The sequence below is a fragment of the Leptopilina heterotoma genome, unplaced genomic scaffold, assembly GCF_015476425.1.
Source record: "Leptopilina heterotoma isolate Lh14 unplaced genomic scaffold, ASM1547642v1 Lhet_123, whole genome shotgun sequence".
Lineage (NCBI taxonomy): Eukaryota > Metazoa > Arthropoda > Insecta > Hymenoptera > Figitidae > Leptopilina > Leptopilina heterotoma.
The window spans coordinates 3,001,694-3,013,831 of NW_025110842.1; the positions used below are offsets into that span (position 1 = coordinate 3,001,694).

At 26.2% G+C, this 12,138-nt stretch overlaps 1 protein-coding gene across 3 annotated transcripts in view; it reads right to left on the reverse strand.

Annotated features, from left to right (window-relative positions):
• LOC122512669 (dorsal-ventral patterning protein Sog) overlaps positions 1-12,138 on the reverse strand; it is a 223,569-nt gene that overhangs the window by 149,609 nt on the left and 61,822 nt on the right. The window contains exon 1 of one of the 3 annotated variants that reach the window (XM_043628644.1): positions 9-164. The exons of the other annotated variants lie outside the window; for them this stretch is intronic. The gene's annotated coding sequence lies outside the window, so the exon portion shown is untranslated. Of the gene's footprint in view, positions 1-8; positions 165-12,138 lie in introns of those variants that run through there. 3 annotated transcript variants of the gene reach the window in all.

Below are 12,138 nucleotides of genomic sequence, written 5' to 3' on the forward strand. Positions count from 1 at the left end.
TGACTTACTGACTCGCGTGCGGTCACCGCGCCGGCCAGCGGCCGTCGGCTATTCCTACTGTTGTGTATATATCGTCGTCTGCGATTCGCCATTTACCACCTCGGGATTCCAATATTTCTCACCGGGTGCACAAATCATCGTGTGTCTATCCCCTTACCTCTGTGGCCTCCAACGAAATGGACGAAAAAAAAATTGCAACCACCCAGAGGGTTTTACTTTGTTGGTGCGGAAAAAAAAAATTAAAACATTTTTTTTCTTCTTTTTTTGGGGTTTTTTCGATTTCAAATGACGTTGGGGAAAATGACAGAAGACAAAATTAGGTGCAATATTTTTGGAGGGAAAAAAATTAAACCATTTTTTTTTTTTTTTGCTTTTTTTGATTTCGAAAACAAAATTAGGTGCAATTTTTGGAGAAAAGAAAATTAAATCATTTTTTTTTCTTCTTTTTTGCTTTTTTCGATTTCAATGACAGGGAAAATGACAGAAGACAAAATTAGGTGCAATTTTTGGAGGGAAAAAAATTAAATCATTTTTTTTCTTCTTTTTTGCTTTTTTCGATTTCAATGACAGGGAAAATGACAGAAGACAAAATTAGGTGCAATTTTTGGAGGGAAAAAAATTAAACCATTTTTTTTTTTGCTTTTTTTGATTTCGAAAACAAAATTAGGTGCAATTTTTGGAGAAAAGAAAATTAAATCATTTTTTTTTCTTCTTGTTTGCTTTTTTCGATTTCAATGACAGGGAAAATGACAGAAGACAAAATTAGGTGCAATTTTTGGAGGGAAAAAAATTAAACCATTTTTTTTGCTTTTTTTGATTTCGAAAACAAAATTAGGTGCAATTTTTTGAGAAAAGAAATTTAATCCATTTTTTTCTTTGTTTTTTGCTTTTTTCGATTTCAATGACGTACGGGAACATGACAGAAGACAAAATTAGGTGCAATTTTTGGATTCTAAAGAATTGTCAAAATTTTAAAATTGTTTTGAAAAGAAAATATTTCGGAAATGAGTCTATTTTTAATTTCAAAAATTATATTTGCCAAAATTTTAATGGAAAATGTTCTAAAAAGAAAATATTTTGGAAATTTTCGCATTAAAATTTCCAAAATATATTTACATTTTAAAATTTTGAAATTGATTCCAATTTTAAGCAAAAAATTCTTGACTGAATGAATTTTAAATTTTCCAAACACAAAAAAAGGATTTTTTACACAAATTTTGAATCGTAAAAAAATACGTTTTTGAATCGAGACAAATCCAAAATTTTGAATTGCGTATAGAATCTTAAATTTTGACTCAAACAAGGTAAAAAAAAATATTTCTTTATTAATAAAATTAACTAATAATAATTCTTTCTGAATTATACAAAAATCCTGAATTTTGAATCCTAAATAATTATGAAACCCAAATTTTTATTCATAAAAAATTCAAAATTCTGAATAATTAAAAATCGAAAATTTTGAATTCTAAAGAATTAGGAATCTCAAATTTTAATTCATAAAAAGTTCAAAAATCTGTATTTATAAAAAATACTAAATTTTTAATCGGAATAAATCCGAAATTTTGAAATTATAATAAAATCGAAATTTTTAGTCGTAAAAAATTGAAAATTCTAAAGGGTCAAAAATTCTTATTTTGATATAAATAATAATAATAATAATAAGTGAAAATTCTTTTTGAATCATAAAAAAAATTCTAAACTTTGAATCCTAAATAATTATGAATCCCAAATTTTTATTCATAAAAAATTCAAAATTCTGAATTATTAAAAAAGTCGTAAATTTTGAACACTAAAAAATTAGGAATCTCAAATTTTAATTCATAAAAAGTTCAAAATTCAGTATTTATCAAAAAATCCTAAACTTTGAATCGTAATAAATCCGAAATTTTTAATTGTATAGAATCTTTAAAATTGGAATTGTAAAAAATCCAAAATTTTATTTTTGATTAGTAACTAATCAAAAATTATAGAAAAAATCCTAAATTTTGAATCCTAAAGAATTAGGAATCCCAAATTTTCAATCGTAAAAAGTTCAAATATTATAAATTGTAAAAAATTCTAAATTTTGAATCTTAAAAAATTAGAAATCCCAATTTGGAATTGTACATAATCTTAAATTTAGAATTTTAAATATTCAAAAATTATTATTTTTTTTATATAATCAATTAATTAATAATAATTCTTTCTGAATTATACAAAATCCTAAATTTTTAATTATATAAAATTGGGAATTCCAAATATTCAATTGCAAAAAGTTTAAAATTCTAAATTATAAAAAACCCTTAATTCTAAATCTTAAAGAGTTAGGAAACCCAAATTTTAATTCATAAAAAATTCAAAATTTTGAATAATAAAAAATCCGAAGTTTTGAGTTGTAATGAATTTTGAAAAAATCCTAAATTTTGTGTAATGAATCAAAAATTTTAAATCCTAAAAACTGAAAAATTCTTATTTTGATAAAATTAATTGATTATAATTCTTTTTAAATTATAAAAAATCCAAAATTTTGAATCCTAAAAAATTTGGAATCCTAATTAATAATAATTTTTTCTGAATTGTAAAAAAACCTAAATTTTGAATCCTATTAGAAATCTCAAGTTTTCAATAGTAAGAAGTTCGGATTTATAAAAAATCCTGAATTTTGAATCGTAAAAATTTCGAAATTTTAATTTTACAAAATCCTCTATTTTGAATTGTTAGCAATCAAAAATTTCGAATCCAAAAATTTGAAATTTTGTGTAGTAGAGAATCCTGAATTTTAAATCATATGGATCTAAAATTTTTAATACAATAAAATTAAATCTCTAATTTTGAATTTAAAAAAAATCCCAAATTCTGAATTTTAAAAAAATTCCAAATTTTAAATTCTGTAAAGTAGTAGGAATTAAAAATTTTTAGTAGTAAAAAATTCAAAATTCTCAATTATAAAAAATTCCAAATTTTAAATTGCATAAAATCCTAAATTATGAATCCTAACGAATCCCAAATTTTAAAAATAGTACAAAATAAAAAATTTAATCCCAAAAAGCTTTTAAAATTTAGATTCAAAAAAATCTAAAAATTTTCAAATTTTTACAAAGAATTAAAAATTTTTAATTAAAAAAAAATTTTTATTTAAAAATTATTATTATTATTGGTTTATCAGCCTCTTATGTCTGCATAGAAACTTAAGGATTTATAAAAAAAAAATTTCTTTAGTTGGATAATCTAATGAACAATTTCATTTCCTAGAAAGTTGATTTTCCTTAAAATAGTGGAACAAATTCTAGTTTTCGTCTTATTCTAAAACTTTTCTTTTTTATTCCCATAACCTCATAAGACTTGTGATTCTAACCTCAAAAATTTTTAATTCTAACCTCAAAATAATTCAAAAATCTTAAATTTTTTTAAATTTTTCAATTGTTTATTATATTTTCTATAAATAATACAAAATCCTAACCTAAAATATACTGAATTTTTAAATTATATCCTCAAAATAATTCAAAAATCTTAAAAATTATAAAATTTAAAAAAAAAAATTTTTTTTAAAATTAAACTTTTTTTTTATTTTAAAAAATTTTTTTTTTCTTTATGAAGAAAAAATTCTAACCTAGGATCTTACTATATCCTTAAATTACGAAATCCTAACCTAAAATTGACTAAATTCTCAAATTTTAACCTCAAAATAATTCAAAAATATTAATTTTTTTTATATTTTTGAATTATAATTTATATTTTTTATGAATAATAATACGAATTCCTAACCTAAAAATTAATAAATTCTTAAATTCTAAAGTTAAAGTGATTTAAAATTTGTAAATATATTTTAAAATCTTCCAGTTGTAAATTTATATTTTCTGTAAATAATACGAAATCCTAACCTAAAAGTTACTAAATTTTTAAATTCTAACTTCCAAATAATTCAAAAATCTTAAAAATTATAAAATTTTCCAAATTTAAATTGCATTTTCTGCAAATAAAACGAAATCCTAACCAAGAAATGACTAAATTCTTACATTACGAAATCCTAACCTAAAAATGACTAAATTCTTAAATTCTGACCTCGTAATTCAAAAATCTTAAAAATTATGAAATTTTCCGAATTTAAATTAAATTTTCTGTAAATAAACGAAATCCTAACCTAGAAATTACTAAATTCTTAAATTACGAAATCCTAACCTAAAAATAACTAAATTTTTAAATTCTAACCTCAAAAAAACTAAATTTTTAAATTCTAACCTAAAAATAACTAAATTTTTAAATTCTAACCTCAAAAAAACTAAATTTTTAAATTCTAACCTAAAAATAACTAAATTTTTAAATTCTAACCTCAAAATAACTAAATTTTTAAATTCTAACCTCAAAATAATTTTTAAAAAATGTTAAGAGCATCCACAAATAAAATATATTTTTTTTCAAAATAATACGAATATTTCTAACCTCAAAATATAACGAAAAATGAAAATAAAAATTTCTCAAATTCAAATCTATTGGTAAATTCAGGAGAAAATAATTGTAACTGTCATTTTACCGAACACATGTAATACATATATAATATGGAAAAGCGCAGTGACCCGAACAAAAACAAAAATCCAAAGAATTTAATTAGAAATGCATATTGTACTGTAATTTAATTTGTAAATGTAAATGGTGCTGACCTTTTCATATATAGACAAGACAATTTTCATTTGCCGCGACTTAAACTATAATGAAATGGTTAATACAGTATAACAAGTAAATGTCAAACCTTTAGAGTCATAAAGTACAGATCGTAGATTTCCTGTTTCAAATTCTGTCGCATTCTAACCATATACATAATGTAATTATTAAAATCACCAGTGCGTATATACACGTATACATTTTTCGATCCTTATCGTTATATATTCGATCGTAGAACAAGATTTTTCATTTTTTAACCATTTTTTTCCATTTTTCACAATTTTTACAATTTTTTTTTCAGTTTCCAATTTTTCTTTTTCTTCCGTTTTTTATAAACCACTTACGGCTTTTATATCTGATTTTCAAGAGACGTTAATTGTTTCACAATAAAGTGAAAGTCGCGTTAATATCTCCCCCAAAAAAAACAAAATCATATAATAATCATAATTTTCCACTTTTTTTTCGCCTTTTTAGAAGAGAAAATGAAAAAAAAGATAAAAACTCTTCAAAAACGAAATTTTTTACGAAATTTTATAATTTTTCAGCAATAAAACTCGTGGATAGCGTAATAAGTAGGTAATAAATATATTGCGTGTAAATTAAGAGCAAAAAAGGGTAATATTTACATAATAAACGACAATAAAATTGGATCAATAAGGAAATAAAAATAAAAAATGGGGTAAAATGGAACATAGTATTTTTGAACAAAGAAAGAAAAAAACTACATAATTCTGTTGGAAAAAGAAGTATAAAAAGAAAAAAAAAGAAAAAAAGTGTCACATTACCCCCTTTGTGGTTTGTGACAATTTACCCCAGCAAAATACAATATTGATGTTATCCAATTGTCTGTAAGAGTTCCTTTGTTCCACTTTTAAGTGCTAGGCCTCAAATATTCCCAATTAGTTTTGTGACACTTTACCCCAAGTTGACGCTACATTACCTCCAATTCTTTACCATTTTACCCCATTTCTTCTCTATATCGCCTTTTATAATGGAAATAGTCCATTTTCTAATAATTCTACATTTTAAAACGTTATTTTTACTGAAAAAGGTGACATTAAGAAAGAAATGGGGTAAAGTGGTAATAAATAATAATAATTTAATAATTCTACATTTTTCCAACCTTTCTTTCCATTGAAAAAGTCGATGTTAAGAAAGAAATGGGGCAAAGTGGCAATAAAGCAAGGGTGACACAATAAGCACCAATAAGATGTGAGTAATAATGAAATAGAACAAAAATGGGGTAAAATGGAACATAGTATTTTGAAATAAAAAATGAAAAAAAACTACATAATTCTGTAGGAAAAATGAAAAAAAACTACATAATTCTGTAGGAAAAAGAAGAATAAAAAAGAGAAAAAAAGAAAAAAGTGTCACATTACCCCCTTGTGGTTTGTGACAATTTACCCCAGCGAAATACAATATTGATGTTATCCTACTGTCTATTAGGGTTCCTTTGTCCCACTTTTAAGTTTCAATCCTCAATTTTTCTTCATTAGTTTTGTGACACTTTACCCCAAGTTGATGCTATATTTCGATTTATAGCCATTTTACCCCATTACTTCCTTATATCGCCTTTCCTAACGGAAATAGCACATTTTTAATAATTCTTCAATTTTAGACCGTCATTTCCACTGAAAAATGGGACATTAAAAAAGAAATGGGGTAAAATGGTAATAATTCCAAAGCGACACGAATGTGGGGTACAATGACAACAATTAAGGGTAAAGTGACAATAATGTGGAATAAAGTAACACGAATGTAAAAAATTATAAATAAAGGGTCATTACCTTAATACGGGGTAAAACTGTCACTAAGGGGCAAAAAGTGGGGTAAAGTGACACAAATGGAAAATAAAGTAACATATTAATATTTAGTAACATATTAGTAATATTAGTAACATATTAATTTGTAACAAAATAATACCAAAGTAGAAAAAAAAGATAAAGGAAAAAGACTTCAGCAAAGGGTTGAAAACGATAATTTGGGGTAAAATAACCAACAAGGGTCAAAATGGGATAAAGAGTAAACTTTCAAAATAGGATAAAATCACCAATTTAAAATCAAGTAACATCGATATTTTGGTTAAAAATGCAAATTCGGGGTAACATTGTCAATCAGGGGTAAAATTGTCAAAAATGGGGTAAAGTGTGACACTCTAAACTGAATCAAAGTATCACTGGGGTTAAAAATAAATTTAAATTCGGATAAAATCACCAATTTAAAAGAAAATTTTTTAAAAAAATGTTTAAATAATAGAAAAAAAAGAAAAACGGGGTAAAATTGTCAATAAGAGACAAAATGTGGTAAAATGAAAAACTCTAAAATGGGGTAAAGTGACACAAATCGGTAAAGTAAAGTAATACCAATATAAAATAAAGTGAAATGAATGTAAGATAAAATAGTACCATTATAGTAAAAATATCAATAAAGGATAAAAGTAAACGCTACTACGGGGTAAAATTACCACGATGGATAAAAAGGGGTAAAATGAGGTAGAGAATAAACTTTCAAAACGGAATAAAAACACAAATTTCGGTCCAAATAATATCAATATTTTGATTAAAAATACAAATATGGGGTAGAATTGCCAATAAGGGGCAAAATAGGGTAAAAAAGAACTCTGAACTGGGGTAAAGTGACATCAGTGAAGAATTAAGTGAGACGAATGTTAAATAAACTTAAATGAATGTGGAATAAAGTATAATACAAGTACAAGAGAAAAATATCAATAAAGGGAAAAAATAAACGTTACGACGGGGTAAAATTGCAAATTAGGGGCAAAATGGGGTAAAGTTGCATAAACAGAAAAAAAATCGAAGATAAAAACATAAATTTCGACCTAAATATCAGCAAAATTTCGATTAAAAATAAAAATATAAAATACTGCAAAAAATTGTCAGGGACAAAATCGTATGAATAGTGAACTCTATACTGGGGTAAAGTGACACTAATTGGGTATAAAGAGACAACAAAAAAAAGAAAAAAAAAGAAACATGAATGTAGAAGAAATTAATAATAGTAAAAATAAAAATATCAATGAGGGATAAAAATAAACGCTACTACGGGGTAAAATTACAAACAAGGGACAAAATGGGGTAAAGTGGGATAAACAGTAAATCTTTAATCAGAAATAAAAACACCTGTTTAGAACCAAATACCATCGATATTTTAATTAAAAATGCAAATTTGGGGTAAAATTATAAATAAGGGACATAATGGGGTAAACTCTAAACTGGGGTAAAATGGTACTAAATGGGTATAAAGTGACATGAATCTGCAACAAATTAATACCAATATAAATAAAATAAATAAATAATAAAATATAAATAAAGGGTAAAAAATAAACGCTACTATTAGGCAAAATTACAAATACGGGGTAAAATTGTAAATAAGGAACAGAATGGGGTAAAGTGGAATAAACAATAAACACTTAAAGTGTAATAAAAACAAAAATTTAGTACCAAATAACAAGTGTATTTCGCTTAAAAATACAAATACGGGGTATACTTGTCAATAAAAGACAAAATGGGGTAAATTGACACAAATGGGTAGAAACTGTCAGTAATGGGTAGAATTTGTCATTAAGGGGTACAGCGTGTCACTAATGGGGTACAAACCATCACCATTATAAAATAAAGAACTAACAATACACTTTAAAACAGACATCACTAACAGGTAAAAAAAACACCAAAACGGGATAAAATGAACCATATTGACCCCAAAATACAAAATATATCTAAATATAAATAAATATTTACAATCTTTTAGCGTAAAATTCACAACCTTAGAGCGAGAGAAAAGGTGTAAATTATCACCACCCTAAAAAATAAAAAATTAATTTTCAAAAATTAGAAAAAAAAGCAAGGGGTGGGGGGGATTGTATATAAGGCGATATCGAACAGGGACGTGTTCAACTTGGAAACCGTATTTGGACCTATTCAGCCCAAGGCTGAATCTTCTGAATGAATATGGTTTAAAATAAAGTTGTCTTGCCTTATCGGATTGGATTTGAGGTTTACACCTGTTAGGCCTTGTCTGTTTGCTAAAGGTTCGTGTCTGCTACAAGGAAGTTTGTCTTTTTAAAAAAGAGGAGACTTGTGATCCGGTTTTCGAGAAATCCTAGAGCATGTGACCTGCCGTATATAATACTTATAATATGTCACGTGACATATGTCAATTCGCCGCCGCTTGAATGCCACGCAACTTTATCTTATCTTTATTCTCTCAAGTATACACGTATATTCAAAAATAGATTTTCTATACATAATCCTACATTTGTAATATATGTGGGGCAATAGTAGAAATTTTTGCTAAAAATCCTTCCACCCCCCTTTCTTTATTATAATTCATTCATTTTTAGGTTATGTTCACTTACAAATTTATTATTTACTATTTTTATTTTTTTATTTATAACACTTATCTTTTGCCCTAATACTGGCGTTACAAGTGTCATCGTAGAATTTTAGTTCTCTATATGCGAAAGACCAAAAAAAAATTGATAATTAATTTTTGAAAAAAGTGGGGGTAAAAGTGTCCAAAATATTTTTTTTCGTTAACTTTTGACATGGGAGTGGTTTTCAATATTCTTTTGCTCGCTGAAAACGATACCGGGTTCCAAAATTGTCTAGCACGTCAAAATTTTGAAAAAAGTGGGGGTAAAACAGTTAAAAAAAATTTTATTTCCTTTTTTTTAAAAAACGACATTATAGTCGTTTCCAATATTCTTTTGCCCGCTGAAAACGATACCGGGTTCCAAAATTTTTGGAATTGTCCACTTTTTGAGAAAAGTGGGGGTAAAACAGTAAAAAAAATGTTTTTTTATTATTTTTTTAAAAAACGACATTATAGTCGTTTCCAATATTCTTTTGGCCGTTGAACACGATCCCGGATTCCAAAATTCTCTAGCACGTCAAGATTTTGAAAAAAGTGTAAAAACAGTCAAAACATAATTTTGTTTCCATTATTTTTGAAAAAAACGACATTGTACTAGTTTTCAATATTCTTTTGGCCGCTGAACACAATTCAGAATTCCAAAATTGTTGGAATTGTCCACTTTTTGAGAAAAGTAGGGGTAAAACAGTCAAAAAAAAATTTTTTTTTCATTACTTTTGACATTGTAATTGTTTTCAATATTCTTTTAGCGGCTGAACACGATCCCGGATACCAAAATTTTATGTCACATCGGGATTTTGTCTTATTCTGAAAGTTATTTTTTTTATTCCTATAACCTCACAAGACATGTGAATCTAACCTAAAAATCACTAAATTCTTAAATTTTTAACCTCAAAATAAATTTACTATTCTTACAAATTTTTTAATGTTCCAGTTGAAAATAATATTTTTTCTACAAATAATATAAAATTTTAACATAAAAAAAACCCTAAAAAAAGCCTAATTAAAAGTCTAACCTCCAAAAAATTGAAAAATCTTAAACACTTTGAAATTTTGGAAATTTACATTAAATTTTCTGTAAATATACAAAATCATAATCTAAATACTACTATATTTTTAAATTACGAATTCCTAATCTAAAAAATACTAAATTCTTAACTTTTAACCTCAAAATAATTATAAGTCTTAAATATTTTTACTAAAATATAATTAAAAATTATATTTTCTTTAAATAATACAAAATCCTAACTTAAAAATCACTTAATTCTTAAATTTTCTAACCTCAAAATAATTCTAAAATCTTAAATATGTTTACATTCACTCTAAAAATAATCTCGGACAAAATGTCTCAAAATGAAAGCTGTACACGATTCCAGATTCCAAAACTGTTGAAATTGTCCACTTTTTGAAAAAAATGGGGGTAAAAGAGACGAAAAAAAGATTTTTGTCATTTTTGACATGGGAGTGGTTTTCAATATTTTTTTGTCTGCTAAGAACGATCCCGAATTCCAAAATTGTCTAGCACGTCAAAATTTTGAGAAAAGTGGGGGTAAAACATGACAAAATAAATTTTTTTCGTTATTTTTGACATCGTAGTCGTTTTCAATATTTTTTTGCCCCCTAAAAACGATCCCGGATTTCAAAAATATCTAGCACGTCAGAATTTTGAGAAAAGTGGAGGTAAAACAGTAAAAAAAAGGTTTTCATTATTTTTGACATTGTAGTCGTTTTCAATATTCTTTTGGCCGCTGCACACGATCCAGAATTCAAAAATTGTCTACCACGTCAGGATTTTGAGAAAAGTGGGGGTAAAACATGCCAAAATAATTTTTTTTCGTTATTTTTGACATCGTAGTCGTTTTCAATATTTTTTTGCCCGATGAAAACGATCCCGGGTTTCAAAAGTAGCTAGCACGTCAAGATTTTGAAAAAAGTGGGGGTAAAAAAGGCTAAAAAATTTTTTTTCGTTATTTTGGACATTATAGTCGTTTTCAACATTATTTTGCCCGCTGAGAACGATTCCAAGTTCCAAAATTGTTTAGCACGTCAGGATTTTGAGAAAAGGGGGAGTAAGGGGTATTAGGGTAAAGTAAGAGGATAAGGTTTTAGGCTAATGGGGTAATAGGGTTTTTGGGGTAATAAAGACGTATTAAGGGTATTAAAAGCGTAATGATAACATAATAAATACGTAGTAGTAACCTAAAAAAGCGTAATAGTATAAAAACAGCGTAATAATAACGTAGTAGTAACGTAATAAATACGTTAAAGTACCATAATAATAACGAAGTAAAAACGTAATGTTCGCGTAATAATTACGTAGGAATAACGTATTAAGAGCGTAATAGCATAAAAATAGCGTAATAATAGCGTAATATGCGTATTAAAATCGTAATTTGCTTAATAAGAAAAGAGTAATTAACGTAATTAACCGTTTTTAACGCGAGAGTGTGAAAAATTGTTCTTTATTTACATAGTGAAGGCGAGAACACACGTAAAAATGAAGACCAACACTTGTACACTCGTGTAAGACGTAACAAATGCGCGTCGCTCTGTCTACAGGGGGTAACACTTCCGCGAGCCAAAATGGCTCTAATGACGTTAGGAGGATGATTGAAAAGCTTGAAACTTGTCTTCAAATTAAACATCCAAAAATACGCACACAAACACACGGTCAACAACTTCTTCCTTTTCGACGAAGCAATTTACCACATCTGTAATTATATATATACTTATATACTAACATTTATAATTATTCTAATTAGCATAATAATAATAACCTAAACCCCCAAGAGCGATTCCCGCTGACAATATTCAAGTCGATTAGTCCAATTTTAAAACATAACCTCAAAAAAGTATTTTAGCTCAAAGTTAACATGGAACAATCACAATACTTACTTTTTTAGGTCAAAATTGCCGCAGGTCAACTTTAGATAGATATTTCGGTCAAAATAAACATGTCTTTAAATTAATCGGATGAAAAAAGGTTTTGACTATTTTCATAACATTACGTCGCGCAGGTCAATTTTATAAAGCAATTCAGGTCAATCTCGTCTATAACTTAAAGTTTCAAATAAAAGTCAATTTTATTTTTAAATTCAGGTCAAA